Below are 26,181 nucleotides of genomic sequence, written 5' to 3'. Positions count from 1 at the left end.
GATCGATGCATATCAAGAAACCCATGTGCACCTTTGGGAAATACATAGGGGAAAGAGTATTGCTATACTCCACTGGCAAAATGTGAATGGCCCAGCCTTTTTGAAGGGTATAGAGGTTTTCCCCACTTTTCGAAAGTTCACATTATGTCACTTCAGTTTTACAAAAGACCTGCGTTAGTACCTGTTTTCGCTAACCCAGAGAAATGGGAGGAGGGTTCTCCCTTTGATGAAAAAAAGGAGAAAAGTGAAAATAGCATTCAGCTTTTGTTTTGTAGCAAGGCTTAGGGAGGCAGTGCCCACCCAGAGCAACAGGAGAGACACCCCCAAGTGCCCTCCCTGGGAGCTACACTCTGCGTCAAACAACCGTAGCTTTGAACCGTGCTTCATCTTGCTTAATTTTGTGCATCCATTGGCAGATATCCGAAGGTATCAGAAATGCCTAAGAGATGTTATTTTTTGAACCTGGGAATGCTCAAAAGTTTTTTTCCATTTAAACTAATGGGATCTACTCCTTCATTCTACACCATCTTGGTTTACAAAAGTTTTCATAGGAATGCTCTAGTTTCAGGGAGCAGAGGACACCTGTACTGGCTAATCCCAATCAAAATATAAAATATATACTCTTTTCTCAGCACAATACATGTGTTGGGAAACCTACAAAACAATATGGAAGATTTGTGCTGAAAAGCCAAAAGCAAGAGCAACTTTCCCCACCTCCCACTGGGACCCAGAGCGACCTCTTAACTATTAGTTCTACTGCCCATGGTTGTTACTTCTGTAACTCTAGGCAAAGTGCTGTACTGCTCTTCCTTGATTTATCAACTTCATTAAACTATAAACTACTCAACTTAGAGAACAGAAACTATTTCTTATGTTCTACTTCTCCTACTTCCCTAAATAGCTTGCAAGGAGACTGAGGTATAGACACGTAGACATAACAGAGACAAATATTACATAGATGATCGATAGATTCTCTTGGTAGTTATTCATACTTTGTTATCGTGCATATTTCATTTAAGCCTTATTTTCTATTCCATTAACTTTAGACAGCAGCCCTTGATTCTCATTCTGAAGATGAAGATACCCCCTTCGCCATTCCTTCCTTTCCTTACCCTCGACATACACCAACCACCATCAGCTGCACCTGTACTTTCAAATCATCAAAACTTTTAACTGTTACTTTTTTTAACTACAACAACAACGAGAACACAAGTCTTCATTGCTTTTATCAGAGATGTGCTATGAAAGCTAGCTTCCATAAGATAGGAAGCTGTCTCCAGAATCAAAGGGACAGGTAAGATAAGGACATGAGAGGAAAAGCACAGTAATTGTGGGATCTGGGTTCTCAAACTACCTCTATCCTTCACTTACCATTACTAGTGGTCTAGGTTAAGTCACTTCTATGGCCCCATTTCTTCATCTGTAAAATGAAGGACCTGGCCTAGGCTGTTCGTCTAGAATCTTTCAGCAACAGAAGGAAAAATGAAAATAGAACAAAAATCACTTGATCCAAGTGCCAAAAAGGAAAATACACCCATAGCTTAGGAAATCAGCGGGGGCTAAAGTAAGGGGTATGTCAACAGTGACCTCTGTTCATACCTCTGGAGTTTGATGCGTTTTCCTCCAGCGGTATGCAGAGATGGCATATTTATTCAATTCTTTCCGTTAGAAAAATTAAAATGCAAATATATGTAAATTATGGACATTATAAATGAGAACAAGAAAGAAACATAAAATCCTGATTACTGGTTGGCTGAAGGGACATCAGCAGGATCCTGAAATGAAACCCAAAATCTATGCTTGGAGAACTACAGCCAGGATAATCCCCGCTCGCGCCCCTGCATTTCTAAAGTCACCACCTGGACTCTCTGTCATCAGTGAGTGTTCGGTGCTCCTGGCTGCATTAACATTTCACATACGTAGGAGGTACAGAATCTCAACCCACAAAACTCAAGTATGCCAAAATTCAACTTTGTCTTCTATATATGACCTTACTTTCTATCTCAAACTTTCCATTTCTTCTTTTGGTAGAAACTTCAATCAGACACACTTCTGGGTAAAGTCAATCAAGTCAGGGTTTTCTTGTCTCAACCCTTATCTCTAGGCTTGCAGTTAAGTTCCGAGAACAAAGAAGGGGCACAGACGATAATACTTAGCATCAGAGCAATGGAAATGGCCTTGGGTCATGATCTCATCTGTCTACACTGACATCTACTATGGCGTCCTGGTTCCTTCCAGTCACTGATTGACGCCATTCCCCCAGTGACGTCTGCAGAGCCAAGTGTACCCAGGATGGTCCCTGGTCAGTTGCAATCTCCCTCAGATGCATCCCTCCTTCCAGTGAGAGGCTTTCCCAGGTCCTGGGGCTTCCTTCAGCTATTCCTCTGACCCTCTCAGCAGCTATGTGGGAAATATTTAGATGCTCTCCCCTGTCAGTCTCAGATTATACGAAACCTGCTAGCTGTGTCAGGACCTCTGTCTGGACACAACATGTCCACACTTTCTATTCTGTTCTACCACACAATAAGGGGTACCGGATCCTCTGTGACTTGTCTTTCCTGATCACTCAGTATGAAGGACAGGTCTTCCCTGCCTTTGAATCACACACCCTCTCACTCCTCACCAGGAAAAAAGTGCCTTCTCAGAGGTACCCAATACCACTTCCAACCCTTTTTATTCCCTCTGCTTTGCCCACGCCCTCAATTCACAGGTGCAAAAAAGTGAGATCCGAGGAAGTTAACACACAGCCCAAGACCACAAAGCTTATTATTTCCGCTGACTCATGTCCTCATTGACTCATCCATCTGTTCATTCATTAAGTAATGCTTGTTTGACTCCAACAACTGCCACTCACCAAGAATAGGACAATATCACTGCTTTGTGTAAATCACACTCTAGTGAGGGAAGCAGAGTTGTAAATAGATAATGATCACACAGGTAAATAACTGGTCAAACAGATGGGTGAATAAATGAATTGATGACTATTAAGGGAGATTTTCTAGAAATTTCCATACTGGAACCTGAATCCCCACCGTTCTGACACTTTTTCTTCCAATAGGAAACAGAGACGGTTAGCAGACTGATCATTGCTATTGTTCTCTAAGTCGTCACTAAAATCACAGCAACTCTTTTCAGAAAATAGGTCACATGTCTTCAACAAGGGGAGAAAAAGAGTATTACCTAAATATCCCTCCCTTGACGTTTTTCTTTGTTTATGAATTCATGCTTACACTGTTGTGTTTCTATAAAAGAATAAAGAGAAAGCTGTCCCACAGTATCCAAAACCACATAAGTGCACAGCAATTAATGATACATGCAGGGGCGCCTCGGTGGCCCAGTCGTTAAGTGTCTGCCTTCAGCTCGGGTCATGATCCCAGGGTCCTGGGATCGAGCCCTGTGTCAGACTCCCTGCTCAGCGGGGAGCCTGTTTCTCCCTCTCCAGCTCCCCACTGCTTGTGTTCACTCTCTCTCTATCTCTCGCTGTCAAATAAATAAATAAAATCTTAAAAATAAATAAATAAATAAATAAACAAACAAACATGCAGATCTACATCTCTGCCATGAAGAAAATAATTTAGCAAGTCAGAACCCCACTGCACCCCAAATGCATAAGAAGAGCCCAGTTAGATCTGCAGAGGGGTTACCACTCAGCATGTCAGACTCTTTCTCCATGGCAGCTCTCAGCATCAGCGCTGGGGCTCAGAAGAGTTGAGGCAGTGGGCAGGAGCAAGGCAGTTAATGCTTCGACATTACACGGTCCAGGTTCCAGTTCCTTGGAATTTCTGACTCATTGAAATCAAAGATTGAAAGTATAGTCTATCCCAGAGAAGGAAGACAGCCCCAGCGTCCTGAGGACCAGGAAACAGTAGCCCAGAAGGAGAGCACTGTCAAAGGAGAAGCTATCATTTTAGCCTCAGCAGGTCTTCAAAGAGGCTCTAGATGTACAAGGGAACTGTGGTCAACAGAAATCATGGGGCACATCGAATCGAAAAATAAAGGGCTGCTAGCAGGAAAGTTGAGAAACTGTGTCACAGGCAGAGCCCCAAGTCTGGCCCAGATTATAAACAAGAAGCAGGTATCTCCTGGGCCACTTCGAAGAAGCAAGAAAAAAACAGGTAAGAAAAAAATGGATCCCAAAAGATATGGGAACGCTTCCTAGTGCGGTAAAAGAAAGGGTGGCCGTTAAGAGTGCTTCAGAAAGGAGACATGGGTAAAAGAAAAGTATATTTGGACAGTAAGAGAAAAGGCTAAGAAAAATGGGGGGGGGGATGCTGAGGTCAACAAGAGGGATAGGACAAAAGAGAAGCTATTCTCTGAAGAGCTAAGGACTCTTACAGGACCTGCTTTAGAGAATTGGCCATGAATTCAAAGAAGCCGAGGTATGAAGGATGGAAAAGGAGAATGGCAGAGAAACCAAGGAAAGAAAATAAACTCAGTATGTTTAGAAGACTCCAGAAAGGATCCACAGGAAATAGCCTAGAATCAGGCCCCCAAAAAAACAAAAAGAAGAAGAAAGAAGGATTTGGGGTGAAATGAACAGAGGCATATAGCCCCAAAAGTCATTCAGTGGAGAAATAGGAAAATTGGAATATGCTCATGGTTCTGAAAACCTGAGAAGAAAGGGAGAGTTTCCACACCTAGTACTTAAGTCCTTATTTATAATAAGTCTGTGAAGAACAAACTAGATCATGGATGTAAACGGGCCACCAAATATAAATAAATAAATAAATAGTTACAAACTATTGCCTTTGGTTGTATTATTAACAATAATAATATGAATAAATCAGATTCATTACCCAGAAGCTAACAAAAATTAACTTAAGCACAGAAACTCAAGAGTAGCTTCCGTTGTGCTTCCAGCACTTAGTGCTAAAGTGAAGAAGCCATTAGGATGGGTCCAGACATGAGCTCATCCGGGAAGAGCTCAGATGTGTAATGGCTGAGGGGGAGGAGGGCCCACCCATGGATTAGTAGTAGAAATTGAGCTCTCATTCCCAAAGGAGTCGCTCAACGCAGGAACACCTCACGCTCTCCATGTTGCTTCTTTTCAATAGCTCATCCGGTCCCCCAAGGCACCAAGAGCACGAGTGCCAGATACAGCCAACTGTCTTCCAAAATAGGTTCTCTCATTTTTTTCCCCTTAGGTAATACCTTCCCCAAAATGGTAGCTTCACAAATGGCAGACCAGCTCACGTGTACATTCTTCAGGCTCCCTTGCCATTATTACGCCATGTGGCTATGTTCTGGTCTGTGAGAGGAGAAAGTGATACTTGCAACTTAGAGGTTGTGCTCTCCACATTACCAGCCTTCCCATTGGCCAGAGCATGCTGTGATGACAAGAACCATAGCACCCATCTTAGGCTATTCGATGGAAAGAGTGCCCTGAGGAAGGCAGAGCAACAAGATAGAACCCCCAGTACGATGAAGCCACCATATTGGTCTTGGATTACTTTATGTTCAGACTGTTATTGGAGAGACAAGTATATTTATATCTTCTTTTTTATTTTTAAAGATTTTAAATTAATCTCTTTACCCAGCATGGGGCTTGAACCTACAACCCCAGGATCAAGCGTCGTGTGTTCTACCGACGAGCCAACCACATCCCCCTATGTCTTCATTCAGCTATTGTTATTTGAGTCTTCGCTAGCAGCCATGCCAATATCATAACTACAACAAACAGTATCTTTTAAATATTAGGTATGAATTTGTCAATCCACATATGCAAATGTGCAAGAAGTGGGAATTAATTTTTCATTATGTCACCTTAATCTCTACTTCAAGCTCCATTTAATCTGACGATGAAAAAAATCACCTTCCTCAAGTCAGGGTTGTCTCCATCAATTCAAGGTTTCCTCCCCTTACTGGTGCCCTGAGAGTTTCTAGTGTCCCTATGAGGTAGGACTTGTCAACCTGACCGTGATAAAGATATGCTGGCATCTTTCAGGTTATAAATACTTCTGCTTTACCTGGGCTTCTAACATGGTTACACCTGAACTAGGCCATCCCTGGCATCTGACCTTCTTCAAAACCCCGATTTCAAACCTGCCACTCTCTTACCATGACCCCGTTCTTCCAGAAGATTTTCTTTTTTTTTTTTTTTTAAAGACTTTATTTATTTATTTGACAGAGACGGAGACAGCCAGCGAGAGAGGGAACACAGGCAGGGGGAGCGGGAGAGGAAGAAGCAGGCTCCCAGCAGAGGAGCCCGATGTGGGGCTCGATCCCAGGACCCCGGGATCACGCCCTGAGCCGAAGGCAGACGCTTAATGACTGAGCCACCCAGGCGCCCCCCCAGAAGATTTTCTGAACAACCCCTGTTGCTAAACTTTCTGACCTCTTAATGACCTCAAGAACACTTCCCGATTATTCACTAGCTAATTATCCATTGGCTTTCCTTTTGTTCTTACCCACCCTTGATTCTACGGCTCATCATGATAATCATTTCCCCTTGCACATACCATCAACTTCCTGGCTGTTCTCTATCATCATTGCCCAGGAAAACACTAGTCCTCTGTGAGTCTCACTGTCTACATTCTTCATGAGCAACTGAATATTACCAGAGAAAGTTAGCAACTGAGCTCGTCCTCTCATTCATTTGCTTAATCAGTACTGCTTGAGAATCTGTTATGTACCAGGCACCATGGAGATAGTGGTAAAGAAAACAGACAAGACTCTTCCTCTCTGGAGCCAATATTCCAATGGACAAGCCCCACCTGAAATTGATTCATTTGAATGCACACTTAGGAAAGACGTTTTTCCAAAGAAGACACAGATGGCCAATAGACACATGAAAAGACGCTCAACATCACTAACCATCAGGAAATGCAAATTTCCACCATGAGATGTCATCTCACACCTGTCAGGAGGGCCAGTATCCAAAAAAGACAAGAAATAACAAGCGTTCATGAGGATGTCGAGAAAAGAGAACCCTCGTGCCCTGTTGTGGGAATGTAAATTGGTGCAGCCACTAGGGACAACGGTGTGGAATTTCCTCAAAAAATTAAAACTAGAATTACCATAGGATCTGGCAATTCCCCTTCTTGGTATTTATGTGAAGAAAATGAAAACACTATTGTAAATGACGTATGCATCCCAATACTCATGACAGCGTTATTTATAATAGCCAAGATAAAAAATCAACCTACACGTCCACTGACAGAGGAATGGATAAAGAAGGTGTGGTATATGTATAATGGAATACTCCTCAGCCATAAAAAAAAATAATAATAATGGGATTGTGCCATTTACAACAACACGGGTGGACCTAGAGGGTATTATGCTAAGTGAAATCAGAGAAAGGCAAAAGCTATATGATTTCACTTATATGTGGTATCTAAAAACAGAACAAAACAGAAACATATTCATAGATACAGAGGACAAACTGATGGTTACCAGAAGGGAGGGAAATGGGGGGGATGGACAAAAGAGGTGAGGGGAATGAACAGGTACAAACTTCCAGTGATAAAATGAATAAGACACAGGGATGTAATTTCAGCATGATGGAATATTCTCCACTCAAAGGCCAGAGTAAACTTAAAATATAAATAGGGGCACCTGGGTGGCACAGCGGTTGGGCGTCTGCCTTCGGCTCAGGGCGTGATCCCGGCGTTATGGGATCGAGCCCCACATCAGGCTCCTCTGCTATGAGCCTGCTTCTTCCTCTCCCACTCCCCTTGCTTGTGTTCCCTCTCTTGCTGGCTGTCTCTATCTCTGTCCAATAAATAAAAATAAAATCTTTTTAAAAAAAAATAAAATAAAATATAAATAATAGTATGCTTTTGTTTTTTGTTTTTTTGGGGGGGGGGGCTTGGCTCAAACAAATCCTCTACTGGCTTCCCTTCTGTGGGATAAAATTTAAACTCCTTATCGTGGCTGAAGGACCCAGCATGATCTGGCCCAATCCATCTCCAACCTATGGCGCCTGTGTTTCCACATGTGTTTCTTCCTTCTGGACTGGCCTTCCGTTTTTGGATGGCTAGTTCCCTCAGCCCTTGGTCCCCCTGCTCTATTGCTGTTATTTCCTATTTCAGAGTCCTGTGGGTTTCTTTCATAGTATTTATCACAATTTACAATTATTTTGAATAAGTCCATTTCTTTCTTAACAGCATTTGCCTGTATTTCCCATTCAAATGCTGAAGTCATTTAAGCAGGCACATGTCTGCCTTGTCCATCACGGTACTTCCAGCATCTATTCCAATGCCCAATACCAACTAAGAATTAAATTAGACATTTGCAAAATGAGTGAACAAAAGATTGAGGGACGAAAGTACGGGGGTCGAAAGAGTGTATACACCATTTTCATAGCTATTAAAATCATCATGTGGCAGCAGACTCATTATAACTTATGAATCAGTTCTAACTGCTGCTTTGTGTTCTTTTGGATATGACAGTTTGGTTTTTTTTTTAAGATTTTATTTATTTATTTTAGAGAGAGAGAGAGAGAGAGAGAGAGAGACCAAGAGCAGGGGGAGGGGCAGAGAGAGAATCCCAAGCTGATTCCGAGCGGAGCGCAGAGCCTAATGCAGGGCTCAATCCCATAACCCCAAGATCATGACCTGAGCTGAAACCCAGAGACCAGCATTAACCAACTGAGCCACCGAGGCACCCCGGATATGAGAGGTGGTTTTCCACAGCCTGTGAGATATGTAGCGTTCTGGGTTTCCAGTGTGTTTTTGTTGCGCGTAGAACGTCATTCCTGAAAGCCCCAGTTAATATTTTGTTCCTCATTAACAAGTGGATTAGAACATTCAGAATCCACGCTCAAGATGCTACCGTAGAAGGAATTGCCCGGATGTACAAGATCACGTGCATAGCGCACACATTTTCCGAGAGCACGCCCTACTCCACGTACAACCAGCACAACCGTGTACTGAACTCTCACTCTTCGTCAGGCACCAAAGTAAACCCTTGCCATGCACAGCATATTCAGCTGTCACGACAACCCAACGAGAGGGACCAAGACCTCCCCGGTTTTAGAGATGAGGAATCCAAGCCTTCAAGCCTTGGCTAAGGTGACCAGGTTCACAGATGGGATAAGCCGTAAAGCCATACCCTTACTCTCTCGGCGAGCCTTCTGCCCCGGGTCTGCAGAGAAAGCAGATGAGGCAGATGTGGGGATAGAATTTAGAACTCTTTTCAGATCAGATAATAGGAGATAACGTGGAGAAAACACAAAGGGCCCCCAGACTCCAGCCTTCTAGCTTGCAATTATCCTGCCCATTAACCAAAGCGGGTCCTTCCACAGTAACGTGTATTTTTTTCCAACGTACCTCGGCTATTGTTATGCAAACCTCGTAGCCCGCACTGCGCAAAAGTCCCGGGGACTTTCTAGTGTGTGTATCTTTAGGTCTTTAGAGTTACTCTTTCCTTTTCCAGAAGGCTTGAAAATGATAGGCTAACGACAGCTGCATTCCTGTCCCGGAAATGTGTTCACTGGGTCATTTTTCAGAATACCCCCCACGGAGAACACATGGGGCCAAGAGCCAGGGAGGCAGATGGGCTCCCTGCAAACCGCGCTTCTCAGCCCCAAACTATACAAAGAGGAAGCCTGGCAATTAAGAGGCACTAATGAGGCTAGAATGACAATTGGTTTTAAGCAGATTCCCTTTGACCTATATTTTACTGTCTAGAAACCCATTTGTTATTTTCCTCCTGCTCCTCCATCTTTTCAGTCCGTTCACATCAGAGCCAGCAAGCGAAGAGGGACGTCGAGCAGTCGTAACAGACAGAGACTTGGCTCCAGACAGAAAGGGGATAAGAAGTCACTGATTATTGTGTATATAAGTATGCAGGGAAGTGTTAAGATTCAAAGGTTGGCTTCCTGCTTTGTCGGCCTGATGTATTTACAAGTATTAACAGTGATAGCTCCCGTTCTTGGGTGCAGTTGTTGAAAGTACTCTCTCCCACCTTTTACATGCATTCATTTATGCAATCCTCACACTAACCATAGGAGATACTAGGATTATTCCCATTTTACTGTTACGAAAACGGAGACTCAAAACCTTAACAGAATCTGCCCAAGGTCACCCAGCTGGAAATTGGCAGAATTACACCTGGAGAGTGGGACCCCAAAGCCTGAGCTCTTAACCCCTAACACTGGCCTGCCTTGCACAGATCCGTAATCAAAAATCCATAAATGGCAACCAAGGTGTCCTTCGTTCTAATCACGGAGTCATTTGGAAATGGCATCCTGAGCTCAGTTTTGAACTTGAGGCTATATGGAGTTAGAAAGGGTTCTGAAAGGGCGCCTGGGTGGCACAACGGTTAAGCGTCTGCCTTCGGCTTAGGGCGTGATCCTGGTGTTATGGGATCGAGCCCCACATCAGGCTCCTCCGCTATGAGCCTGCTTCTTCCTCTCCCACTCCCCCTGCTTGGGTTCCCTCTCTCACTGGCTGTCTCTATCTCTGTCAAATAAATAAATAAAATCTTTTAAAAAAAAAAAAAAAGGTTCTGAAGAGACATGTGAAGGAAGAGGTAGGCCTATCCTATGTACTTTAGACACGTAACCTACGATTAGCAGTGACAGGGATGTAGATTTTTACTTGGTTGGAGGACTGTTCTCGCAAATGTCACAGGCGGTTCTGTGGGCCATGGATGGAAGTGTACATAAGCATTTCTGCTGTCATTCCCCCAGAGAGGACTCTGTGGCATGACCAAGCTTAACTGCCAGGGAGGACGGGGCAGAGCGTGGCCCACCTACTTGGGAAGAAGAGGAAGCCAGTTCGGGTGCACCGGTTCCTTTCAGCTCTACCACATTTTTTTCCTTCCCTTGTGTCTCTTTTCTACCGTCGAGGAAAGTCCAATAAGCATTTTTGGTTTTGGGTGCTTTCATCGAATGTACGGTAGTTCAGCGAGCTACGGATGACCTTACTGCCAAAGAGGGGAGAATTCTTACAGAAGAGAATCTAAAACAATGGAGGCTTTTCTAAATGCTGGGAGAGGGGGCGTGGTAACTGCTGGGACACCAAACAAATGTCCCAGAGAATCTAGAAGAAAGAAAGAGCATGTGATCACAGTTATAATCCTTTAAGGAAAACCTAATCAACTTCCAAACTCAACGCTTGAAGACCCAAGGCCCCTAAACCTGCCACTACTTCCCAAGTTGTGCTTACATTTGTGCTTTTCTGAGCTTTTAACCCAAAATAGAGAAGACAGTAGGTGAAAAACCCATTTCAGCTGCTTGCTAGTGAAAAATGGCATCACGCAGCCGCCGGTTATTTTTGGAAAATCCACCCGCCTCTAGAGATGAAAACCAAATCAGATGGTTTTTCCACTTGATCAATGTTCAAGTGCAGATGTCGGGGGAGGCGTGTCTCAGTAATAGATTCTAAGTAGGACTCCATTAAAAATTTACAATTTAATAAGAAGTGGGGTTTATCTCACAAAGACTTGTACAATCTTTATCAAAGTACTCCGTCTACCGCTTTACATCCCCCCAAGACCCAACCCCTGACATGCAAGGCCTTCTTCTCTACTCCTTTTTATTTCTCACTCTTCTCTCTTTCTCTCAGAGTCACTTCAAGTAGCCATTTTTTTTTCTGACCGTAAATAGAGTGGATAATAGCACTCTCCCTTTTCCCAGGATGCTCTATGCAACCAAAAGCGAGGACCTGTCTTTTCCTTCACTGTGCCTAGAACGGTGACTTGTCGTCCTAATGGCTTACTAACTACTGACTGATAATAGTGTCTTGTCTAGGGAGGGAGCCTTGGGTCTGAGGAAAGAGCCTAAGCTGGGGTATTGGCCAGGAGGAGAAAAAAATTATGCTTCTTCCCTAAAATGGAAAATGATATCGTCATTTTAAAAATCATATTTTCAAAGAATTATTGACAAGAGCTTAAAGTAATAACTACTCATAGGAATGTTTGCAAAATGGCTGGTCAGAAAAATATTGAACTTTTGCTTTATAATTGAAGGTTAAAGAACAGTAAGCTTGGCATCCCTTAGCGAATCATGCGCAAAACTCTTGTAAGGATTCTTCAGTTTAAACATATCCTGCTTTTGATTGTGCTTGAGAAGAAAGGCCGTATTTGTGAGGGTAGTTTCCTAGCACTCAATGGTTATTTGCTTTGTGAAGATAGTAATCTCCTACACCCCTGCTCATTATTTTGTGAATTAAATCGCACAGCGAAAGAAAGTACAACTGCTATACAATGTTTTCCAAGTAGATTGATAATTGCATGTGGGCAGAATTCTACCTAGTTTTATTAATAGATTTCTACTCTCTCCTTCCATTTGCCTATCTTGTGACATGACTGAGATTCTAGCTATAATCTTTGCTTATGTGAAAATTTGGGGAAACCGAAGCAAGGATCTAGAGAGTACTGGCAATGATGAGAATACTAGAATAAGTATTACTTGAATATGTCTATGAACCATGGCGACAGTTTCATGTATCTTACCACACTTGATTCACATACCAACCCCTACTGCAGAGATGAGAAAACTGAGTCACCGGTTTAGATGTATTTCCCAAGGTCCTACATGTGAGAACCAGCGACTCTGGGGTTTGAACTGCGGGACTCTGAGCCCACCATCCATGCTGCTAACTCTACAGTACACCACCTCATCATTTTAGTGAGAAAAAGAAGAGAGAAAGCATTGTGAAAAATAAATGTCTTAAAGGGACACCTGGCTTGCTCCGTCAGTGGAACGTTCGACTCCTGAACTTGGGGTTGTGAGTTCAAGCCCCACATAGGGCGTGGAGCTTACTTTTAAGATAAATAAATAAATGTCTTATATTCTTACAGGTCTTTTCGTGTAAGAAAAGAGAAATTTTGCCAAGAATCAAATCTCATCTTTACGCTAATTCTGGACCACATTCCCAGTGGCCACTTGAAATCTATTCATTGACTGACAAACACTGGTGTACCTTTAGAAAGAAAAGTCTCTTCTGGGTGAGCACACAAAAGAAATTCAAAAGAATAATGTAATTTCAGATGTTCCCAAGCATGAATATGACCACTTCTGGGGTGGTATCTTTCTTGCAAAGAAGAAAATTAGAAAAGTAAATAGAAAATCATGGCCATAAATTCCAGCTGACTCCAATTAAAATAGCTCTTGAAAAAATATGGTAAAATAGGCCACAAGCTCAAATTAGAGATAGCAAGTCTTGGAAAGCATTCACATTTTCAATGAAAAGACAAATTAAGCATAAAATAAACATTAGCCCAATGGTTCAAACTCAAGAAGAAATAAAAATGGGTCAAGACCAATCAACTGTAAGCACATGTCATCTAGACTTACGGGGAAAAAAATGAAACAAATGGGAGAATCATGCTGAAAAGCACGATCTACCACAGAGGGAGTTAATGCACAGAACAACGAAAGGAGACAGCGCAGAAGTCAAGGACAAGGCGAATAATCTGTTAACACTGGCCTATTTCCCTGATTTCACTGGATGTATTCAGAAAACAGTTATCCAAGAGGTAACACTGCACTCAATCTGAAGGCCCATAAAAATAAGAATACTCCAAAAAGGTGAAGTCCACGTCTGCACAAGGAGACGGAAGAGTCAGGACAGAGGCAGATTGCCTGCTAGCCAGCAGGTGGCTGAAAAAAAGGATTCGTGAAGAACATCATCTAATATCAGAGGTTCATGGGGCATGGGACTAAGGAGGAAAGGAGAAGGTTTGTGGTGGATTCCAACCATTGCTCTGTCCCCAAGACCAGGGGGATAAAAATCATCCGTCCCCAACAGGCAGCCACTAGGAGTCATGTCCTCCTTACCAAGTACCAGGGGTCCTTTTGGAAAAAGAAGACACTTGCCATGCCACACAAGGAAGGGTTTGGGTTGAAAAAGAATAGAGAGCTTTTTTTTTTCCTTTCTTTAAGGAGGTCCAACATGGGGCTTGAACTCACAACCTTGAGATCAAGACCTGAGCTGAGACCAAGAGTTGGACGCTCAACCGACTGAGCCACCCAGGCGCCCCAAAGAGAGAGGTCTTTCTACATGAGGTGAAGGACAGGCTGGCTTCGCCCATTTGCTAACTTTAGCTCTATAATGGAAATAAACAGGAGATGAGTTCTTTTTGTGCTGGAACCTCAAAATATTGCCTTGGAGGCCGAGGCACCCTCTTCCTTACATTTGAGTGTCAGTTCTGTCAACAGACCTCTTTGGAAGGCCTACTCGGTGACTGGTATGGTGACAGGGATCTGGAGACTTCAAACAGCCTCAGTTCATCCAAAGAAACTTCAGTGTGTTGGAAGTGCTGAGTCATCATCTGAAGAATCGCCCCATACCCCCAGGTATAAGGTACCAAATGCCAATGAGGAAGGAAAGGATCGTGATTTCTCAAGGAGAGAGCTCCAGCCCGCGGCAGAGGAGAACCTGAGCCAGTTTCTGAAGGGAAGACTTGGCCAAGCCACAGCTTCAAGGAGGAATACAATTTCTACAAACACAGGAAAGAAAAGCATCCTGGAGAGAAACAGAGCATGAATGAGGAGTCAAGACGAAAAAATAACACTGGCTAGGGAATGATCAAAGAGTAAGGAGCAGTTTGCTTTGGCTATAGGTGACCCAGCAAACAACGATATAAAGCAGGAAAGGCGAAATGAAGCTGAAAGGCAGAATTCCTAGGAAATTAACCCAAGTGAAATTGATGGGGAGCCGCTCGATGTCTTTAGTTGTGGGACTGATAGACCATATGGAAGAAGTACTCAGGAGCTTGGCGGAATAGAGACCGACCTCAGGCAGTAAGAGCTGCACGTATAGAAGTGACAGCAACAGAGGGAGATGGCTGGAGAGAGGAAAGGATGGAGAATCTACTGGACTTGGTGACTGGTGGGAGGATCCCATTAATAGCCCAAATACTTGACCCCTCCCTGTATCCAGACTCGCTGTCAGGTGAAATGGCAGTGATTCCCACTAAAAAGGTGGGATGTATTTACTCTCCTCTTGAATCTGGACTCATCCAATGGAAGAAGGCAGAAGGAAGAGTGTGCCATTTTGAGCCCAGCCTTGGAGAAGGGTTGCATGACTGCGCTGGTGCTCCGTACCTTCGCCTAGCCCAGCTGGCCCGCTGCAGCCAGCCACCCATCACCTCAGCCAGCAGAGCCCAGGCAGGGAGGTGAGCCCCGCCAAGATCAGTAGAATGACCTGGCCAGTCCCTATCTGACCCCAGATTTAGGAGCAATGAAGTTCCATCTGGGTACCACTCAAGTTTTTTGGTTTGTTGTGATTGTTTACTGTGCAGGATGACTGTAGCACGGGATAACGGACATAGTGACCATGAAGAGAAAGAAGAAGGAGGAGGGCAGGCTTGAGGAGGTTGGCAGAGAAAGAGTGCAAGCCAGGAAGGAATGTATGAGATTAGAAGTGTTTGTACTTAGGACAGTAATGGCAACCGATAGGGACAGAGGATCCAAAACCCCACCATTGGAACAACGTCCTTTAGACAGTTGACAAATTGGCTAAGGAAGTGTGTTAAATATATAAATGGGGGGGGGGGCGCGAATCATAGCCTGTGAGGCAAACTTAGCCTGCTGCCTGTTCCTATAAATAAAGTTTTATTGGAACACGGTCGTGCTCATTTGCTTACCTACCGTCTACGCTCGCGTCAGCGCTACTGCAGAACGTATTTACCATCTGGCCCCATACAGAAAGACACCTGCTGACCCTTGATACAAACAATCACTTTTTTTAAACACTTTTTTCCTAAACATATGTCAGAAAACATTTCTTATATAAGAAGAGACACCACAGCTTCAACACAGGCGAACTGTGTCCCTTTTACTTCTCTTTACTATGTTTACAGTAATATCCTCATGGTTACTAACGTGATGTGTTTCAAGGGGAGAAATAATGAGTAATTCAAATGACCAAAAAAGTGGTCCGGCAATATTTCCAACAGAGTTAGCCTTCTTACCTGTCTCTCTGCTTCCTGTCACTGGTTTTGTGGCAATGCTAATTGGGCTAGTGTTGAAAAGAGTCGGCTTCACATCAGGCAAGGATAACTTCAAAGAAAGTTCTGCTTTAACTGTAAAAAAGAAAAAAGAAAGAGATAAGCCTTCGGTTCATTGATTATACAGCTGAGGGACAAAATGCATAATAATAAATATTTATTCCAATTAAAAGTAAATATTATTTAGGTACACATGAGGTGTTTTATTCTATGATTAAATGACTTCTGACTTTTAAAGAAGGTTCCAGAACCCATTTGCATTTTGTAATCATGAAGGAGTATGTGTCAGATGGGGGCGGGCGAGTATAAAGTAAATTTTAGCTTATTCAGAGGGCATTCACAAGAATGGCCAGGAATCAAAGCCACGGTGTGGTTTAAGAGAGGCTGGGGCTCCACTAGTAAGAAGCACCATGACGTCATGGGAAATGTATTGGATTTGGAGTCAAACTCTAGCTCCAGGTGTCAGGTAACTCTTAACGCCCCGGTGTCCCCATCTTGAAACAACGGATGTGGTAACATCTATGCCCAACTTATTTTGGAGGGCATTCATAAGAATTGAAGCAGGGAGCATATCCAGCATAGGAAACAAAGTGTTGTTCCGATGTTAGAGTATCTGTAGAGAGATTTATAAATGTGCGAGCAAATAATATCAGGAATTAACTATGCAGAGTAAAACCCTAAATACTAGAAGACACTTATGACATGACAGTTTAATAAACAGAAGGCTTCTTTCAGCACATTCCAACAAAAGGGAAAATGTATGAAAGAATCTCAACCCTTAACAAGCCAGCTTTCTAAAGCTGGTGCCTAATTTATATGCAAATCACTGAAAACATCTGCCAGTTGTTTAACCCAGTTTATGTTGATCACATTTCTAATTGTGGTTTCTGGGTGAGCCAGTTGACTCATACAAGTACATCAATAAACTGACCTCTATAGGAAGTAATTTGGAAATTATTTGCAAACTGTCGTGTGATTGATACCCCTCAAAAGTTTCTAATGAGCTTTTAGAAATCTCCAGCGGTGTTGCAATGTCATCTAGATGATTGGTTGTTCATTCAAGAGGACCAATTGTATGAGTAGGAATGATACCTTTTGGCAGGTGTTTTAGCTCTGGGATGAAAAAGATGGTGACCTCATTCCTGAGATGAGTTTCTATAAACTCACATAAAGAACAACCCTTGTGGAAAGGGCCTCATGAGGCCAACCTTATGAAAATTCCTGGGAATCAGGATTTCTCAGTGTAGTCGCTGATGAGTCATGTGACTTGGAGAAACTTACCACCTCTCTGGCCTGTTTCCTCAGTTATGAACTGGGGCTCCTGGATCCACTCCCATCCTTAGACCTGGGCAAGATGCACCTTGCTCTGGGCCCAGCTCTTGATCTGTTTGGCCAAATGCTCCCTTTTTCCGACTTCCAGTGGGGTGGGGAGACCATGGGGGCAAGACAATCTGCTAGATGGAGCCTACACTCTGCACTTGCTCTGGACCCCTGGACCCTCAAATTCTCTGCCCAGAGGACCATAATCCTATCTCAAGGGCCAGGATAGACCTCTTCCCTGGGTCCATCCTCCCAACAGAGGGACACACCCCATTATGTACATCCTAGGCCAGCAGGGGGCCAAGGGACAGCTGTTGGCAGGCAGGGTGGATAGACTTTGCAAGGCCCCCTGCTGTGCAGGACTGAGGGAAGACATGGTGTGGGGTTCCAGGGGTGCCAAGGCAGTTTCTCCCATGCTGCCACATTCTGGCACTGAACTCTGAGCAGCTGGAAAATTCCAAATTCAAATTGGGACTTTTAGGTTGTTGTGAAGGTGGTCTTGTCAAGGTAGGAGGACAGAACATCTTTCTTATGTTGGTTTTATCTATTGCTTGTAAACATTTAGACGATTGGTATGTGTAGGCCCTCATTTCTATTCTTGCCCCAGGCCCCACAAACTTTAGTGACGTGCCTGCTCAGAGCAAACCTCTTTAAGGTCCCTACCAGCTCTGGGCACCTGGGTGGCTCAGTCAGTTAAGCATCTGCCTTTGGCTTGGGTCATGATCCCACGGTCCTGGAATCGAGCCCTGCGTCAAGCCCAGAGTTGGGCTACCTGCTCCGCAGGGAGTCTGCTTCTCCCTCTCCCTCTGCCCCTCTCCACTGCTTGTGCTTGCTCTGGTTGTCTCTCAAATAAATAAATAAAATCTTTTTAAAATTTTTTTTAAAAATTTTTTAAAAGTTCCCTTCCAGATCTAACTTATTTCAGAGACAATTTAAAAACACTGAGACTAGAAGTTTCTCTGCTTAAGTCTTCCATTTGTTCAAATGTCTCCTTAAGCGAAATATTCAACTTTTCGAAGTATCTGTTTCTTCATGTATTAAAAAATTACATTGCAAGATACAATGAGGATGAAATGACAGACTATACTGAAAATTCTGACGATTAGTACGTCTTCAACATATGCTAGCTTTTTGCTGTGGGAAAATACAAGATTTACAAAGGGGTGAAACAGTCCAGCAATCACACTCCTTGGGATTTACCCAAAGGACTTGAAAACGTCCACATATCTGCACACAGATGTTGATCACAGCTTTATGCATAATTTCCAAAACTTGAAAGCAACCAAGACATCATTCAGTAGGTAAATGGATAAACACAGGCTATCGAGCCATCAAAAGACATGGACGAAACTTTAATGCATTTTACTAAGTGAAAGGAGCCAATATGAAAAGGCAACACGTTTCCAACTATATGGTATTCCAGAAAATGCAAAACTATGGAGATGGTAAAAAGACCAGGGGTAAGGGGAGAGAGAGGGATGAGTCGGCGGAACACAGAGGATTTTTAGGGAAGTGAATAAACTCTGTATGATGCTATCATGGTGGATACATGTCATTATCCATTTGTCAAAACCCATAGAAAGTGCAACACCCAGCACACACGGTATTGTAAACCATGGACTTCGAATGACAATGACATGTCAGTACAGGTCATCAATTACAATACATGGAGCACTCTGGTATGGAGTGTTGACAGTGGGGGAGCTTGTGCATGTGAGGGAACAGGGAGTTTATGGAAAATCTCTGTATCTTCCCCTCAATTTTGCTGTGAACCTAAAACTGCTCTAAAAAATAGTCTATTTCTTAAAAAAGGGATGAAGAAATTGAATTCTATCATAACACGTACTCACTGTCACTCACTTCTCCCTCAACAACGAGCTCCTGCTAAAAGAATTATTCCAAAGATCAATCAATAACAACGCTTTTATCTGAAATGAGGAACTTTAGCTCATCAAAAAAAGAAAGTCACTCAAATTACGAAGCAGCTGTTCTTTACCAGCTGTTTGTGGATAATCTCACCAGCAGTGTCAGACATGGAGTTCCAGAAATACAAAGATGCTAAAACAGCAGTAACTCAGAGCATAGTTTACAGCGAGGAATTTAATGCGTGGAGGAGATGGAGGACTGCGCCATTGCTCAAGATAGGGGTGTTTATTAGTGTTGAACTTGAGCTAACAGAGTCAGGGGGTTTTCCCCCAATAAATCTAGTGACCAGTGTTTGCATGCTATTTTGATGAACAAGTGGTTTTCTGTTTAAAGGTCATCAATACAGAGAAGGCCTCAGTTAGTGAAGGCTAATGGAATTATATTTGTGTCCAGGTCTCAGTGCCCTTGAGGAGCTGAAGTGACTAATACTCTGTGGAGAATATGCTGAGCATAGAGGGAACAGAATTAACCCAGCCATTTCAGACCTCTCTTCTCAGGAAAGGGTGATATAGAGTGTTCTGTTCTCCAGGTTGTCCAGGACCCCAATATTCAAGGAAAACCTCATTTTCCCAGATCCACTGATGAGAGGAAAGAAAAAGAAAGAAAGAAAAGAAAAAAGAAAGAGAGAGAGAGAGAAGGGTGGGAGGGAGGGAGGAGGAACAGAATTAACCCAGCCATTTCAGACCTCTCTTCTCAGGAAAGGGTGATATAGAGTGTTCTGTTCTCCAGGTTGTCCAGGACCCCAATATTCAAGGAAAACCTCATTTTCCCAGATCCACTGATGAGAGGAAAGAAAAAGAAAGAAAGAAAAGAAAAAAGAAAGAGAGAGAGAGAGAAGGGTGGGAGGGAGGGAGGAAGAAGGGGAGGGAAGGAGGGAAAGATAGAGAGCAAGGGAGGGAGGGAAGGAGAAAGAAAGAAAGAAAGAAAGAAAGAAAGAGAAAGAAAAGAAAGAGAGAGAAAAGGGTGGGAGGGAGGGAGGGAGAAGGGGAGGGAAGGAGGGAAAGATAGAGAGCAAGGGAGGGAGGGAAGGAGAAAGAGAGAAAGAAAGAAAGAAAGAAAGAAAGAAAGAAAGAAAGAAAGAAAGAAAGAAAGAATAATTTAACTGCAAGACTCCCCATAGCCTGATGCATTACTCAGACGAGGGGGATGCCTGGATAAACACACACAGAAGAGGACCATTACCTGGAGCACACAGGAGCCAAAATAAGAAAACAAAGACACACCTAAGCAACCCAGATACGTATAAAAATTCAGCTAAAGCAATACAATGCTTCAAGGATGAACCAGGAAAGCAACCTACAATAATGTGTGCACTTTCACTGGCAAAAACTCAGACTCCCTGTAAGAAACAGACGTTGTTTTAATGCTGAATTGTTGAGCTGAAGAAATAAATAAAAATTTTTAGATGCTTAGAACTAGATTATTCCTCATTGGGAATAGGTCCTTCATGATAGCACAGCATCTATAATTAGCCATGTAAGTAATAGCCATGGGTCAGCCTCCCTTCCCACTCAGCACTGGTCAAACTTTCATTAATTGCCCAGTTTTTGGCTCAGCAACTGAAGTGTGATACTATTTGGATGGGGTCCAAGAAAGAACAATGAAAATGATTAGGAAACATTTCCCCGTGAGGAAAATATAAAGAAACAGGGCTTATTTAACCTAGAAAAAAAAAGGCTCAAGGGAAACTTAGTAATTTCCTTTGAATAGATGAAAGGCTAATATAAGAATGACATGAACATGATTATTTTTACTGATAAGAGTTTAAGAGATGATATTGCAGCAGAAAAAAAAATTAAATTAGATATTACGGGAGCTGGTAAGATATGTAATATATTGAAAATTAAGGGAATAATTTTCTTACATACATTTAAGAAAATAATTCTCTAGTGATGCCTTGTACCTTAGGGGGGGAAATGGATAAAGTGGGTTTCTAGAAGTCCATTCTCTGAAATACGAAGTATTTTTAGAATACATAATTCAGAACAACCTCATGGGTATCCTCTATATCGAAGCCTATTCATAAGGACCCCAAGGATTAAGAAAGGTACACGAGAAAATCAAAAAGGAAACAGTGGCTTTGAATGACACATTAAACCAGATGGACCTAACACATATATTCAGAACATTCCATCCAAAAACAGTAGAAAACACATTCTTTTCAAGTGCACATAGAATATTCTCCAGAAGAGATCACTTGTTTGGCCACAAATAAGTCTCAATAAATTCAGAAAAACTGGCATCCGATCATGCATCTTTTCTGACCACAACGGTATGAAACTAGAAATCAATCATAAGGGAAAATCTAGAAAGAATACAAATACATGGAGGTTAAATAGCATGATACTAAAGAATGAATGGGTCAACGAAGAAATCAAGAGAAAGTAAAAAAAATAGATGGAGAAAGTAAAAATAAACACACGAGTCCCAAATCTTTGGAATGCAGCAAAAGCTGGCCTAAGAGGGAAGTTTAGAGCAATACACGCCTACCTCAAGAAACAAGAAAAATCTCAAATAAACAAGCCAACCTTATACAAAAGGAGCTAGGAAGGAAAAAAAAAAAAAAAAGACCAAAGCCAGTAAGAGGAAAACAATAATAAAGATAACAGCAGTAATAAATGAAATAGAGACTAAAATAACAATAGAACAGATCGATGAAACCAGGAACTGATTCCTTGAAAAGATCAACGAAACCGATAAACCTTTAGCCAGACTCATCTAAAAAAAAGAGAGAACTCAAATAAAATCAGAAATGAAAGAGGAGAAATAACAACCAACACCACAGAAATACAAAGGATTATAAAAGTATATTATAAAAAGTTACATGCCAACTAATTGGACAACCTAGAGAAAATAGATAAATTCCTAGAAACATATAATCTTCCAAAACTGAAACAGGAAGAAATAAAAAAATTTTAAACAGACCAATTACTAGCAATGAAATTGAATCGGTAATAAAAAAAATAAAATTAAATTAAATTAAAAACTCAAAATAATCAAAAGTCCAGGACCAGATGGCTTCACAGGTGAATTCCACCAAACATTTAAAGAAGAGTTAATAGGGGCGCCTGGGTGGTGCAGCGGTTAAGCGCCTGCCTTCGGCTCAGGGCGTGATCCCAGCATTATGGGATCGAGCCCCACATCAGGCTCCTCCGCTGCGAGCCTGCTTCTTCCTCTCCCACTCCCCCTGCTTGTGTTCCCTCTCTCACTGGCTGTCTCTATCTCTGTCAAATAAATAAAATCTTTTAAAAAAAATAAAAATAAAAATAAAGAAGAGTGAATACCTATTCTTCTCAAACTATTCCAGAAAATAGCAGAGGAAGGAAAGCTTCAAAATAATTCCCATAAGGCCAGCATTATCCTGATACCAAAACCAGATAAAGATACTACAAAAAGAAAACTACAGGCCATTATCCCTGATGAACACCAATGCAAAATCCTCAACAAAATATTAGCAAACTGAATCCAACAAAAAATTAAAAACATCATTCCCCAGGATCAAGTGGGAATTATTCCAGGGATGCAAGAGTGGTTTAATATTCACAAATTAATTAATGTGATACAGGACACTAGTAAGAGAAAGGATAAAAACTATATGATCATTTCAATAGATGCAGAAAAAGCACATGACAAAGTACAACATCCATTCATGATAAAAACTCTAAAAAAGTAGGTTTAGAGAGAACATATCTCGGCATAACAAAGGCCACATAGGAAAAACCCACAGTTAACATCATACTCAATGGTGAAAAATGGAAAGCTTTTCCTAGAGGAACAAGACAAGGATGTCCACTCTCACCACTTCTATCCAACACAGTACTTGAAGTCCTAGCCATGACAATCACACAAGAAATAAAAGGCATCCAAACTGAGAAAGAAGAAGATACGATTATTGCAGATGGCATGATACTATATATAAAAAACCCCAACAACTCTACCAAAACAACTATCAAGACTAATAACCAAGTTCAGTTAAAATGTCACAGGACACAAAATTAATATACAGAAATCTGTTACATTTCTTTTTTTTTTTTTAAAGATTTTATTTATTTATTTGACAGAGATAGAGACAGCCAGCGAGAGAGGGAACACAAGCAGGGGGAGTGGGAGAGGAAGAAGCAGGCTCATACCAGAGGAGCCTGATGTGGGGCTCGACCCATAATGCCGGGATCACGCCCTGAGCCGAAGGCAGACGCTTAACCACTGTGCCACCCAGGCGCCCTCAGAAATCTGTTACATTTCTATGCACTAATACTTATGTGGTAGAAAGAGAAATTAAGAACACTATCCCACTTACAACTGCACCCAAAATAACAAAATATCTGGGAGTCAACTTAACCAAGAAGGTGAAAGACCTGCACTCCAAAACTTATAAAACATTGATGAAAGAAATTGAAGGTGACACAAACAAATGGAAAGATATCCATGTTCATGGATTGGAAGAACCAGTATTGTTAAAATGTCCATACTACCCAAAGCAATCTACGGATTTAATGCAATCTCCATTAAAATACCAAGAACAATTTTCACAGAACTAGAACAAATAATACTAAAATTTGCGTGGAACCACAAAAGACCCCAAATAGCCGAAGCAATCTTGAGAATTTCAAGATATACTACAAAGCTATAGTAATCAAAACAGTATGATACCGGCACACAAATAGACACAAACAACATGAATTTTTAAAAATAGACACATAGATCAATGGAAGAGAATAGAGAACCCAGAATTAAACCCATGCACGTACGGTCAATTAATCTATGACAATGGAGGCAAGAATATAGAACAGAGAAAAGACAGTCTCTTCAACAAATGGTGCCGGCAAAAATGGACAGCTTCATGCATAAGAATGAAAGTGGCCCACTTTTCTACACCATATACAAAAATAAACTCGAAATAGATTTAAGTCCCAAATGTGAGACCAAAACCATCAAACTTCTAGAAGAACACATAGGCAGTAACTTTTTTAACCATCTGCTATAGAAACATTTTTCTAGGTATGTCTCCTCAGGCAAGAAAAACAAAAGCAAAAATAAACTATTGGGACTACATCAACATAAAAAGCTTTTGCACACCAAAGGAAACCATGGACAAAACTAAAGGGCAGCACACTAAATGGGAGAAGACATCTGCAAAGGACATATTCAATAAACGGTTAATATCCAAAATATATAAACAACTTATACAACTCAACACCAAAAAAAACCAAACAATACAACTTCAAAACTGTGCAGAGGATGTGAATAGACATATTCCCAAGAAGACATCCAAATGGCCAACAGACACATGAAAAGATGCTCAACATCACTCATCATCAGGGAAATGCAAATCCAAACCACAATAGCGGAGCACCTGGGTGGCTCAGTCAGTTAAGCGTCTGCTTTCAGCTCGGGTTGCGATCTTGAGATCCTGGGATTGAGCCCCACATCAGGCTCCCTGCTCAGCGGGGAGTCTGTTTCTCCCTCTCCCTCTGCTGCTCCCCCTGCTTGTGCTCTCTCTCTCTGTGTCAAATAATAAATAAAACCTTTAAAAAAAAAACTACAATAGCATCTCACGCCTGTCAGAATGGCTAAAATCAAAAAGACAAGAAATATCAAGTGTTGGAAAGGATGTGGAGAAAAAGGAATCCTCGTGTGCTCTTGGTAGGAAGGCAAACTGGTGTAGCCCCTGAGGAAAACAGTATGGAAGATCCTCAAAAAATTAAAAATACAGGGGCACCTGGGTGGCTCAGGTGGTTAAGCATCTGCCTTCAGCTCAGGTCATGATCCCAGGGTCCTGGGATCGAGCCCCACATCAGGCTCCCTGCAGGGAGCCTTCTTCTCCCTCTCCTCCCTGCTCATGCTCTCTCTTGCTGTCATTATCTCCATCTCTCTCTTACTTATATAAAATCTTCTTTAAAAAATTAAAAATATAATTACTATATGATCCAGTAATTCCACTATTTATCCAAAGAAAAAGAAAACACTAATTCAAAAAGATACATGTTTATTGCAGCATTATTTACAATAGGCAAGATATGGAAACAACCCAAGCGTCCACTGATTCATGAATGGAAAAAGAAGATGTGGTGTATAAATACATTGGAATGTTACTTAACCATAAAAAAGAATAAGATATTTCCATTTCCAACAACATGGATAGACCCAGAGGGTATAAGACTAAGTGAAAGAAGTCAGGGAAAGTCAAACTTCACATGATTTCACTCATATATGGAATTTAAGAAACAAAACCAAACAAAAAAACAAAGAGACAAACTAAAAAGAGTCTTAAATACGGACAGAAAACTGTTCATTGCCAGAGGGGAGGTGGTGGGGGATGGGAGAAATCGGTGAAGGGGATTAAGAGTATACTTACCATGGGAGAGGAGTTAAGATGGCGGAGGAGTAGGGGACCCCTTTTTCAGCCGGTCCCCTGAGTCGAGCTGGATAGGTACCAGACCAGCCTAAACAACCACGGAACCAGCCTGAGACGCAGGATGATGCATCTGGATCTCTACAAATGAACATCTCCAGCGCTGAGTATTGAGGTACGAAGCGGGGAGCCGTGAAACCGCGCACAGATATCGGAAGGTAAACGGAAGGGGGAGGGAGCCGCCGCGTTTGGGCGCCGGGAAGCGGCAGCCACCTGCGCGGGGGAGCGGGCGGACTCACAGAGGGCACCCGCAAGAGAGCTGACTGAGACCGGTGAGCCCCGTAATACAGATAAAGTTGACTGGTATCCAAGATCTACAAAGAACTTCTCAAACTCAATACATGAGAAACAAATAAACAAATCAAAAAATGGGCAGAGATAGTGAACAGACACTTTTCCAATGAAGACATCAAATGGCTAACAGACACATGAAAAAATGTTCAAAATCATTAGCCATCAAGGAAATTCAAATCAAAACCACACTGAGATACCACCTTACGCCAGTTAGAATGGCAAAAATAGACAAGGCAAGAAACAACAATTATTGAGAGATGTGGAGAAAGGGATCCCTCCTACATTGCTGGTGGGAATGCAAGTTGGTACAGCCACTCTGGAAAACCGTG

Source organism: Ursus maritimus, unplaced genomic scaffold, assembly GCF_017311325.1.
Source record: "Ursus maritimus isolate PB19 unplaced genomic scaffold, ASM1731132v1 scaffold_5, whole genome shotgun sequence".
Classification (NCBI taxonomy): domain Eukaryota; kingdom Metazoa; phylum Chordata; class Mammalia; order Carnivora; family Ursidae; genus Ursus; species Ursus maritimus.
Note: the sequence above shows the minus strand (reverse complement) of the source record.